Below are 12,751 nucleotides of genomic sequence, written 5' to 3' on the forward strand. Positions count from 1 at the left end.
GCCGTTTGTCGTGGGGCCCTTCCTCCTCTCCAACCCTGCTGTCCCAGCCGGACTGCAGTTCCTCCTCTGATCTTTCCTCCAGGCCACACTTCATATTTCATACCAAAACCCGTGTAACTCTGGATTTTGGCTGAGTCAGGGACCACACAGGTGTGAGGAATCAAGCAGAGCTACCTAACTGGTTGGACCCACCCCCTAATTGTTGTAGAATGTTCCAAAGCCTTTCTAGGGCTTTTTAACTGGTGGCAAATCTCCAGAGGCCTCTATGTGCACATACATACATCCCTTGATTTGTTCAGGGCTCAAGAGCCATGTAGGAAGGAAGTCAGCTTCACTTTGAGTCAGAACCGCTTAGATCTTTCCTTGGGCTGAGATTGCTGGAAGACAGCTGGCAGCACGGAGAGCACAGGAAGCAGCCCGAGGGAGGAGGGTGCTTAACAGAGAGGCCAGAGTGGTCAATGGAGTAGAAAGATGGTGGAAGTGGCCGGCAGCAGCTCAGGTTATGTGTAAAACAAACCCACTCCACCCCACCTAGAAGGACGGATGGCCTTCTCTGAGCCCATGAACTGGGGGAGGCCAGAGAACATTTGGATAAGCACCTCTGAAAATTCTAGGAAATGTTGTAACCAATTTTTCTTTCAGAAAATTCTAAATGTAAACTAGAGATAATAGTATTATGAATCCCCCTGTACTCATCTCCCAGCTTCAACACTTACCAGCCCACGGCTGATCTTATTTCTGTTTATTTCCCCTCCTTATAGAATTTCTTTTAAAACAGCTTTATTGAGTTATAATTCACATACTTTACAATCCATCCATTTAAAATGTACAATTTCGGTGTTTTTAGTATACTCACCATATTGTGCAACCATCACCACGATCTAATTTTCAAACATGTTCATCTTTCCTTAAAAGAAACCCCTATCCATTAGCAGTCAGTCCTTTCCCCAGCCCTCCTCCTATCTGTAAACAATCGCCAGTCTACTTCCTGTCTCTATAAATTTGTTGATTCCATACATTTTCATACAAATAATAAAATGTGTGGTCTTCTGTGACTGGCTTCTCTCACTTAGCAGAAGTTTCAAGATTCACCCATGTTGCAGCATGTATCAGTACTTCATTATTTTTATGGCTGAATAATATTCCAGTGTATGGATAACCACATTTTATTTATTCATTAGTAAGCTGATGGACATTTGGGTTATTTCCACCTTTTTGGCCTCATGAATAATGCTGCTATGAACGTTTGTGTACAAGTTTTTGTGTGGACATATGTTTTCACTTCTCTTCCTTGTGGTGGAATTGCTGAGTCAGATGGTAACTCTATGTTTAACATTTTGAGGAACCGCCAAACTGTTTTTCAAAGTGACTGCACCATTTAACATTGCCACCAGAAATATATTGGGTTGGCCAAAAAGTTCGTTTGGATTTTTCCATTAACATCTTACGGAAAAACCCGAACGAACTTTTTAGCCAACCCAATATGAGAGTTCCAATTTCTCCGCATCCTTGCCAAAGTGTATTGTCTGTCTTTTTAAGTCTAGCCATTCTAGTGGATATAAAGTGGTATTTCATTGTGGTTTTGATTTATATTTTCCTTAATGACTAATGGTTCTGGGTAACTTTTCATGTGCTTATTGGATATTTGTATTTTCTTTGGAGAAATGACTATTCAAATCCTTTGCCTTTATTTGTCTTTTTGTTGTTGAGTTGCAAACATTCTTTTTATATTCTGGACATAAGTCCTTTTTCAGAGGTATGATTTGTGAATATTTTCTCCCATTTGATGGGTTGTCTTTTCACTTGATGATATTGTTTGCATCACAAAAGTCTTTGCTTTTGATGAAGTCCAATTTATCTATTTTTTTCTTTTGTTGCTTGTGCTTTTGGTGTCATATCTAAGAAAACATTGTCTAACTCAAGGCCACAGAGAAGAGATTTACTCCTGCATTTTCTTCTAAGAATTTTATAGTTTTAGCTCTTACATTTAGGTCTATGATCTACTTTGAGTTAATTCTTGTGTACAGTGCGAGGTAGGAGTCCAACTTCATTCTTTTGCATATGGATATCCAGGTGTCCCAATGCCATTTGTTGAAAAGGTTATTCTTTCTCCCATTTAATTGTCTTGGCACCCTTGTTAAAGATCAATTGAACATACATGTCCTCATAGAACTTTGAAAAGATCTTAGATATCATTTCCTCTATAAATATTTCAATATGTATCTCTAAAGATAGGAAACTTTTTTTTTTTTTTACAAAATTTAACTGCAGTGATATTACACAACTAACAAACTAACAATATTTTCTTAGTATCATAAAATATATGTAGTCAGTGTTCGTATTTTCCCAACTGTCTTGTTGGAGAATTTATTTACAATTTATTTAAATCAAGTTCCCAGTAAGATCCATACATTTTTTCCTTGCAATTTTTTTGTAGAAGAAATTGGACTATTTGTCCTGTAGTGTTTCTCACAGTCTAGATTTTGTTGATTCAGTCCCTGTAGGGTAATTTCATTTGTTACTTTGCCTTTTGATTTTCTCTAAATTGGTAGTAGACTGTAGGTAGTAAATCAAATTCAGATGGTTTGAGTTTTGCTTTCTTGGCATTACTATGTTATAGCAGGTGGTGGTCCTTCTGTCAGGAGGCACACAGTGTCAGGTTGTCTCTGTTTCGTGATGTCAGCAGCCATTGTTGATAGTTGCCTAAGTGTCACCTTCCCTTTAAAAACACCTAATTTCCCAAGATAGGACTGACTCATTTTTCTCAGTGTGCACACCACACCACTCCATAGAATGTATTGCGTTGTACTATTAAATACACCTCCTGCATTTTATCTATTCACATGTGATTCTCCACAGGGACGAATATGTATCTGGCTTACAGCAGGCATCAACAGATAAAGCAAAATGGTCCTAGAGCTGAGAGGATGACGTTTGAAGTCCAATGGCTGTACAAGTGACTTAATCTCTTTTCAGTGGTGGCAAGAGCCAACTGTCAAAATTTCAGGAATTTCACAAGTGGGTTATTAAACACAGCTATTATCAAAAATTAAATTATTAAAAGTTACAAATAAACAACTTATATTAAACAACCATAATAAATAATTAAAACTCATTACTTCCTCATTTTATTACATTTTACTATTTTCTATGCTCTAAAGGTTATTTTTGTCTATTGTTTCTGTATGGTGGCAAAACTATATAATGGTGTGTTACTGTTCATCTCTTCCCAACTCTGTGTTCGGTGATGTCATGTTGATAGCTTGAAATTGGCCATAGTGGGATTATTTACACCATGGAAATTGGTAAATGCTATGAATCAGGGTTTTTTTTTTGCCTAGAGAGTGGTTATAAAACATTTACCAGTACACCATTGTCTCTCATTGTTAAATGGGGATAAAAATAGTACCCACTTCATGTAAGATGTACATAAAGCACTTGGCACAGTTTCAGATACACATTTTAATAAATGGTAGTCATAAATTTTATTACTTGTATCTCATCTCATCTCTGGACTGGGGAGCTGAGGGAAGCTGTACTTTCATTAGGCATTTCTAAGGCAAATATACCATGGAGTACTACACACTCATTAAAAATTGTGCTATGAAAGTTAATAAACAGAAACCTCATTTAAAATGGAGTCGGGAGGCCAGAGGGGTAAGCTCTCACGCCCTACCATTCCACTGTCAACTGCAGACCCAGCAGGAAGAGACTGTACCTTTGTATCTCTAATGGGAAGAAGGTTACCACTTTACTACCTAGCAGCAGGAAGAATTTCTCCCTGCCAGGAAATAGCCTAGCCATTGAGAGACTGTCACAACTCAGCTAATGAAAAGCCACTACACTCTGAATTCCTAGTTTCCTCCAATGGACTCTTTATTTATAATAGCTCCTCCCAACTCCCCCTTCTCCTCTATAAAAGAGTTTTCTCTCCTTTGTTCTCCAGACTTGCCTGTGGTTCCCTGTAGATTGCATGTCCCAAATTGCAATTCTTTTTTCTCTTTTATAAATTTATTTATTTATTTATTTTATTTTTGGCTGTGTTGGGTCTTCGTTGCTGCGCACGGGCTTTCTTTCGTTGCCGCGAGCGGGGACTATTCTTCACTGCGGTGTGCAGGCTTCTCATTGCAGTGGCTGCTCTTGTTGCAGAGCATGGGCTCTAGGCGTGCAGGCTTCAGTAGTTGTGGCTCCCTGGCTCTAGAGCACAGGCTCAGTCGTTGTTGTGCACAGGCTTAGTTGCTCTGCAGCATGTGGGATCTTCCCAGACCAGGGATCGAACCCATGTCCCCTGCAATGGCAGGCAGATTCTTAACTGCTGCACCACCAGGGAAGTCCCCCAAATTGCAATTCTTGCCAATTCCTGAATAAACCCATTTTGCAATGAAACAGATGAACTTAATAAGGTTGAAGGTCAATATATAAAAATCAACTGCATATTCTATTCTGTTCTTAAATTCATCTATTAGTTTTTATAGCTGTTTCGTAGATTCCTTGGGATTTTCTGTGTACAAGATCATGTTGTCTACAAATAAAGACAGCTTTATTTGATCCTGTCCAATCTGTAGGCCTTTTATTTTGCGTGTAACTGCATTGGCTAGGACCTCCAGTCCTATGTTGAATAGGAGAAGTGGAAGTGGACATCTTTGCCTTGTCTCTGATCTTAGAAGGAAAGTCTTTGGCCTTTCACTATTGAGGACGGTGTTAGTTGTAGGTTTTTTGTAGATGACCTTTATCAGGTTGAGAAGTTCCTTTCTTACCTACTATTTTATTGTTTTTTGTTCATCTCTATTTTTTGTTCCTCTGGTTCTTCCTTCCTTGCCTCTTAAAGAAGTCTATTTCATTTTTTTCTATTGGCTTTTTAGCTATACTTCTTTCCACTTTTTTTTTTTTTTTGGTGGTTGTTCCAGGGATTACATTATTCATTCTTAAATTTTCACAGTCTATATAGAGTTAGCAGTATATTAAATATAGAAAACTTGTAACATATAGATCCATTTATCCCTTCTCCAATATACATAGCACTGTATGTATACATTGTATGTATGTACACACATTTACATGTATTTCATTAACCCCACAAGACAATGTTGTCATTTTTAGGTGTAAAGAGTCATACATATAATAATGAAATGAAGAAGAAAAAACAGACCTTTATATTTACCCACATATTTACTTACTGATGCTCTTTATTCCTCTCTGAGGACCCAAGTTTCCATCTGGTATCCTACACCTTCAGCGTGTAGGAGTTCCTTCAGCATTTATTGTACTGCAAATGTGCTGGCAATGAATTCTCTTTTTTTTTTTCCTCTTTTATCTGAGAATGTCTATCTTCCCTTTTTTCTGAAGGATGTGTTCATGGGATATAGAATTCTGGGTTGACTTTCTTTTTCTCTCAGCCTTTAGAGATATCGTTTCACTTTTATTTGGTAAATAAATAGTTCACTCTCTAGGGGCTTTATTTAGCTGATTTTTTGTATAAAGTCCAGAGTTTATCTTTTTTTAATTTTTCCCCCTGTGGAGGTTGCTTTTATAGGATTTACTCAACCATTACCAGAAGCGGAAGTGCCCCAACCTTATTTTTCTATTAAACTTTTTATTTTGAAAAGAGCTAGACCTATAGAAAGGTTGTAAAAATATTATAACAAACTCCCATGTATCTTTCACCTCGATTCACAATATAATACGTATTATTCTTTTCTTTTCTGAGCCATTTGAAAGCAAGTTCAAGACATCATGCTCCTTTGCCCATGAATACTTCAGTATGTGTTTCCTAAGAACTAGGACATTCTCTTACACAGCCACAGTTCAATTATTAAATTCAGGAAATTTAATATTGATACATAATATTCAGTCCACATTCAATTTTTTATCCCAGTATTGTCCTTTATAGCATCTTTTCCCAAGATTTAATCTAGAATCATGCACTGTATTTAGTTACCGTGTCTCTAAGCTAGAACATTTTCTCAGCCTTTTTTTTTTTTTTTTTTTTGCTTTTAAGACATTGGTATTTTGAAGAATATAGACCATTTGTTCTGTAGAATGACCAGTTTTGCCTGATGCATCACTGTCAGGAATACTCAGTGCATCATACCAGGAGGCAAGTGATGTCAGTTTGTCCCACTTTTTGTGATGCTAACTTGGATCACTTGGTTCAGGTTGTGTTTGCCAGGTGTCCGCACTATAAAGGCACCGTTTTTCCCTTTGCGATTAACAGAGAATCGGTGGGAAGATGTTTGTGACTGTTCACAACATCCTGTTCCCCAGCACACTTGCACCCAATGATAGCATCCATTGCTGATTCTTGCCTGGGTCAATTATTACTGTGATGTTTACTAAATGGTGATTTTCTAACTCTGTCATTCCTTAAACATGTATTAGTTGGCATTCCACTACAAAGAGGAGTTTGCCCTCAGCCCCTTATTTATTATCAATTCATGAATTCTTTTAAATTCTTTATTTTGATGCTCAAACTGTCCTATATTTGACCAAAGGCAGCATCTTTCAGCTAGTTCCTGTCTGCCATTGGCATGCACCCATAATTCTTTGGACTTTTCCTTATTTTCTGAAACAATAGGATGTTCCAGGGTCATTCTGCCCTTTGCCTGCCCAGCTCTGGAATCAGCCATTTCTTCAAGGACTACTGCTTCCTTTTAGTGATTTGGGGACTGTACTCCCAGCATCACCATCTGTAGAGTCCAGGTGATAGAGGCTTTTCAGAGTTGAAAACAACTAAGAAGTCTGTGTTGTCCTCTGAGGGAAATATGTCCACGATTCTGTCCACTTGCTACATAGTTCTGCGGCTGGAACACCATAATCACTTACCCCTCTGCTAGCAGGCTGGATAGACCAAAGTACAGTCTGGAAGTCTTCCTGTTGATGTTTGAAGCACCATATGGATATTGTCACCGTGTGTTCTTTTTTTTGGGGTCGAGCCACGCAGCTTGTGGGATCTTAGTTCCCTGACCAGGGATCGAATCCGTGCCCTCGACAGTGAAAGCGTGGAGTCCTAACCCCTGGACCACCAGGGAATTCCCATGTCATCGTGTGTTCTTATAAAGGGCTGGGACATTCCTAAGGACATTTTTATTTTTTATTTATTTATTTTAAAGCCATTCACTTTTTTCTTTTTATTTACTTATTTATTTGTTTGTTTGTTTGTTTGTTTATTTATTTTTGGTTGCGTTGGGTCTTCGTTGCTGTGCGCGGGCTTTCTCTAGTTGCGGCGAGCAGGGGCTACTCTTTGTCACAGTGCACGGGCTTCTCATTGCGGTGGCTTCTCTTGTTGCGGAGCACGGTCTCTAGGCACATGGGCTTCAGTAGTTGTGGCTCGCGGGCTCTAGAGCTCAGGCTCAGTGCTTGTGGCGCACGGGCTTAGTTGCTCTGCGGCATGTGGAATCTTCCTGGACTAAGGCTCGAACTCGTGTCCCCTGCATTGGCAGGCAGATTCTTAACCACTGCACCACAAGCGAAGCCCGACATTTTAAAAATGAGCTCAATTTGTTGACTTTCAGCCCTCATTTTGTTATCACATAACATTGTGTTAATTTCCTTTTCATAAGTTCTCTACAATTAAGAAGAATTCATTGAAGATGTTCTTTCTTATTTCTGTGGTGTGAACTATAAAGTGTCTTAGAATCCTGCGAAGTAGGAAAGAACCACAGTTTGGTTGACCTTTGTAATTTACCTAATGTAGTTCATTAGGCAAAAAAATGTAGAAAGGAGCCTATTCAAGGGGTGTGTTTTTTTGCATGTTTATATTTTATCATAAAAGGAGAGAATGTTATAGGGATAAAGAGGAATTGGAACCCAATCCTTATCTATAGGTTGTTCCTGAAATGCTCCTTCCAAAAAATAAATAACTCATGAAATATTTATTTCGGGAAGTTAGAATTTTAAGTTTTGGTCAATAGTGAACACAGTAAATCAAACTACACGTCTTATAAGTTGGGTATTTTGTTAGTTGATACACTTTTTTTTCAAGTAAATAATACATGTTTATCCAAAACAAATAAAACATTTTGACTCTAAATAGTATTTTAAATAATATTAGGAAAGAAGTAACAATCAACATGTTTCATTATTTTCATTATTCCATATTTTTCATTTTGTAAAATTTCTTCTAATTAAGCTTCACCATCACTAAGATGTTTTTAAACTGAAGCTTCATTAGCCTTTTCATCTCTTGCTTTTAAATGGTGGTGTTTATGTTCACGACATGAGAAGCTTCAGAATCCTTTAAAAATGACTTTATTCAAATTGTTTTCTAAAAAAGAGATTTTGTGCTACTTGTTTTTCATACCATTCAGAACCACACTTGCCTGAATAAACATTTCAGATGGCCTTGGTATCATCTGGGCCCAAGCGACAGCAAATAACCAAGCAAAACTGTAGAAATTGTCCAACGTCTTCTCTGTGAATCAAGTCAACGAATTAGCTGAGGCTCTGACAGCTTTGCTTTTGTCTGCTGAGACAGATTGTCCAATAATTCCACTGAAATTCCAATCTGAGCAATAAGACAAATAGATCAATGGAAGAGAATAGAGAGCCCAGAAATAGACACAGGCAAATATGGTCAGCTGATCTTTGACAAATGAGCAAAGGCAATTAAATGGTAAAAGAAAGAATAGTCTTTTCAGCAAATGGGGCTGGAACAACAGGACATCCACATGCAAAAAAGAGAGAGAGAGAGAATATAGACCCAGACCTTACACCCTTCACAAAAATTAATTCAAAATAGCCCATAGACCTAAATGTAAAATACAACACTATAGAACTCATAGAAGATAACACAGGAGAAAACCTAAGTGACCTTATGTTGGGCGATAACTTTTTAGATGCAACACCAAAAGCGTGATCCACGAAAGAAAAAACTGGTAGGTTGGACTTCATTAAAATTAAAACCTCTGCTCTGCCCATCTGAGCAATAGAGTCTGTATAATATTCATGGGTCTGAAAGATGTGAGCTTCCTTCTCTAGACTTAAGATCTGACGTTTTGAAGATGGCAACACAACACGGTTGATATTTTTATAACGGGGCAAGTTGACTTATTATAGATCACAAATTTACCCTTACCACTTGCTTTGCTGCTGTTTTCACCAGTCTTCTTGCCACCAACCAGGCATCAGGTATGGAAGACAGCAACTGAGAGCCCTGGGCTTACTGTCAAGCAAAGAAGCTTCCAGAACTTGTGGGAGAGCTCCCACTCAGTCACTCATATAGCGACTGAACAGTTGGTAGGAATGCCTTCTGGGGAAGTTGGATTCTTGACCATGTATGTGAGGGTTTATTTCTGGGCTCTCTATCCTGTTACATTGGTCTATATGTCTGTCTTTATGCCAAGACCATATTGCTTTGGGGTTTTGTTTTTGTTTTTTACTGAGGTATAATTGACATATAACATTATTAGTTGCCAGGTGTATAACATAATGATTCAATATTTGTATACACTATGACATGATCACCACAATAAGTATCATTAACATCCATCACCATACATAGTTACCTATTTTTTTTCTTGTGATGAAAACTTTTAAAGTCTAGTCTCTTAGCAACTTTCAAATATACAATACAGTATTATTAACTGTAGTCACTATGCTGTACATCAACAAAATGAAAATGCAACCTACCAAATGGGAAAAAACATTTGCAAATCATATATCTGAAAACCCCAAACAACCCAATTTAAAAATTGGCAGAGGATCTGAATATATATTTTTCCAAAGAACACATACAAATGGCCAACAGGTACATGAAAACGTGTTCAACATCACTAATCATCAGGGAAATGCAAATCAAAACCACAGGGAGATATCACCTCACACCTGTTAGAACTGCTGTTGTAAAAAAGATAAAAAATAACAAGTGTTGGCGAGGATGTGGAGAAAAGAGAACCCCCTGGGCACTGTTGGTGAGAATTTAAATTGGTGCAGTCACTGTGAAAAACAGTATGAAGGTCCCTCAAAATATTTAAAATAGAACTACCATATGATTCAGCAATTCTACATATGGGTATTTATTTGAAAGAAAGAAAAACACTAACTGGAAAAGATATCTATGCCCCCATGTTCGTTACAACATTATTTGCAATAGTCAAGACATGGAAACAACCGAAGTGTCCATCGATGGACAAAGGAAATGTGAAATATATATATATATATATATGATAGACATATATACACATACATACACAATGGCATATTATTCAACCATAAAAAAAGAAGGAAATCCTGCCATTTTCAACAACATGGAGGGTATTATGCTAATTGAAAAATACCGTATGATCTCACTTATATGTGGAATCTAAAACAAACAAACAAAAAAAAACAAATGAAAAAACGAGCTCATAGATACAGAGAACACATTGGTGGTTACCAGAGGCAGAGGGCTGGGGGGTGGAGTGAAATGAGTGAAGATGGTCAAAAGGTACAAACTTCCAGTTATAAAATAAGTCCGGGGGTGTAATGTACAGCCTCATGACTGTGGTTAATAACACTGTACTGTATGTTTGAAAGTTGCTAAGAGAGTAGATCTTAAAAATTCTTATCACAAGGAAAAGAAAATCTGTAACTATGTCTGGTGATGGGTGTTAACTAGACTTATCATAGTGATTGTTTTGCAATATATACATACATTGAATCATTATTTTGTACACCTGAAATGAATATAATGTTATATGTCAATTATACCTTCATTGAAAAAACAGTATGTTGTTTAATTTTCATATATTTGTAAAATTTCCAGTTTCTCTTCTATTATTGATTTCTAGTTTCGTTCCATTGTGGTCAGAGAAGATACTTTTAAATATTTCAATCTTTTAAAATTTATTGAGACTCGTTTCATATAATGCTATTTTATAAATGACCAGAGTCTATTCTATTTGCTTTTTATGTGAGCACTTATTATTACAATATTATGGGAATTTAAATTTTAATAAAAGACATTTAATCAGTTCTAAAAAAAGGACTTGTAAACTCTAGTCAGTTGTGTATATACTTCTATGTGGTGCAGGGTCAAGTCCCATACTCAGTGATGATATTATAGTATACACACGTCTCATATTATTTTCTAAAGTACTGCTCTATTTTTACAACAGATATCAAGGAGTGAAAGTGGCCCTCCATTAGGGCATGGACTTCCAGGGAAGGTAACTGCCCAGGTATGGGAGTCAGACCCACCTGGGAATGGGCCTGAGTTTTTCTTTCTGCTAGTGTGATTCTGACAATTTACATAATTTGCTGAGCTTGTATTTATTCACTTGCCAAATGCGGACAATAACACATACCTCACGGAGTATGTATCCTAAATCAGGACTAGCTGAAATCAGATTAGCACAGGGAACTCTACTCAATACTTTGTAATGACCTATATGGGAAAAGAATCTAAAAAAGAGTGGATATATGTATATGTATAACTGATTCACTTTGCTGTACACTTGAAACTAACACAGCATTGTAAATAAACTATACTCCATTTAAAAAAAAAGGAAGATGAAGAAGACACCGGCTCTGAGACTGAGGAGGGCAAGTGAGGGAGGGAGAGAGCAGTGTCCTGGGATCCAAGTGAAGGAGGTGTTTCAGGAAGGAGTGAGATTAATGAGTCAACATTTCAGATTCAGCACCGCTCTGACCTCGGCAAGAGCTTTCCTGATGGGGTGATGGGAATGCAGCCCTGATTTAATTGAGCAGAGAGGAGAAGGAGCAGAGAGGCATATAGACAGCCCTTCAGGGGGTTTTGCTATAAAAGGGAGTAGAGAAATAGGTGGGAGCTGGAGAGGATGTGGAGTTGGGAATCAAGGGAGGGTGCTTTTCTTTTTGGCAAGTATTAGAGATCTTCCAGCATGCTTCAAGTTGTTGTTTGCCCTACTCTTGTGTGAAACGTTAAAAGAGATTTCCCCTATTCTAAATAGTTTGGAACCACTTCTCTGGAAAGCATTTTCTTTCAGAATTCGCCACTCAGTTTTGTTCTCTTTAATTATTGTAACCGGTTTAAAAAGGGAAACTCAAGGGGCTGTTTCACCCCTGCTTTCTACATCTCACTGAGTGTGTGGATTTATCACAGCCCAGCAGTGGAGGTTTAAATATCACCACAACCCCTGTACTTGGTTCCGCTAGTTCTCAAGTAAGTGGAGAGGCGCCGGGAGGGATAAAGTGGGAACAGCCTGGATTGGGAGGATGGCCACCTGGGCTCCCTGCCCACTAAGTTGCTGTCAGCTGTGTGATCCTGAGCCTGTCATGTGGCATCTCTGCACATCTGTAAATTAAAGCCCTGCAATATGATTTCTAAGTGACCTGTTTGTCCCTCAGTTATCCTTGCTTTCTTGAGAATTTTGCTATGCATTTAAAATTAGATTTATCCTGTATTTCTAGGTGTCTGCTGTATTGCCTGGCTCAAAGCACAAACGTGAAGCTTGATCAACTCTCGTTTATGCGTTCATTCACTCACTCCTTTAACATGATTTACTGGGCACCTTCTGTGTGCCAGGAACACTTAGGCACTGGAGATCCCGTGGCAAACTAGGCAGATTTTCTCCCTGCTCTCAGAGAGCCTGGTCCCTAGCCTGGTCCCTTTCCTCACTCTTTTCACATGCTCCATCAGCTCTGTAACATCCATCACCTATCAATATTATTTCTCCCACTTGCGTTTCTGGAGACCACGTCCTCCGGGTCCACTCGAGATCGGTTGCTTCCTAGGCCAGCGGCACAGCCCTGCAGGATCTCAGGTCTCCCTTTTTCCTGGTGTACTTTTTCATTT

Source organism: Balaenoptera musculus, chromosome 13 (assembly GCF_009873245.2).
Source record: "Balaenoptera musculus isolate JJ_BM4_2016_0621 chromosome 13, mBalMus1.pri.v3, whole genome shotgun sequence".
Lineage (NCBI taxonomy): Eukaryota > Metazoa > Chordata > Mammalia > Artiodactyla > Balaenopteridae > Balaenoptera > Balaenoptera musculus.